This window comes from Bison bison, unplaced genomic scaffold, assembly GCF_000754665.1.
Source record: "Bison bison bison isolate TAMUID 2011002044 unplaced genomic scaffold, Bison_UMD1.0 scf7180017864368, whole genome shotgun sequence".
Lineage (NCBI taxonomy): Eukaryota > Metazoa > Chordata > Mammalia > Artiodactyla > Bovidae > Bison > Bison bison.
The window spans coordinates 878,177-878,745 of NW_011494940.1; positions in this window are offsets into that span (position 1 = coordinate 878,177).

A 569-nucleotide genomic window follows, 5' to 3' on the forward strand; every position below is an offset into this window, starting at 1 on the left:
GAGGTTATTGATATTTCTCCTGGTAATTTTGATTCCAGCTTGTGCTTCATCCAGCCCAGCATTTCTCATGATGTACTCTGCATAGAAGTTAAATAAGCAGGGTGACAATATACAGCCTTGACTGATTTGGAATCAGTCTGTTGTTCCATGTTCAGTTCTAACTGTTGCTTTTTGACCTGCATACAGATTTCTCAGGTGGCAGGTCAAGTGGTCTGGTATTCCCATCTCTCTAAGAATTTTCCAGTTTGTTGTGATCCACACAGTCAAAGGCTTTGGCATAGTCAGTAAAGCAGAAATAGCTGTTTTTCTGGTATTCTCTTGCTTTTTTGATGATCCAGTGGATGTTGGCACTTTGATCTCTGGTTCCTCGCTTTTCTAAAACCAGCTTGACCATCTGGAAGTTCACGGTTTACGTACTGTTGAAACCTGGCTTGGAGAACTTTGAGCTTTACTTTGCTATCATGTGAGATGAGTGCAACTGTGAGGTAGTTTGAGCATTCTTTGGCATTGCCTTTCTTTGGGATTGGAATGAAAACTGACCTTTTCCAGTCCTGTGGCCACTGCTGAGT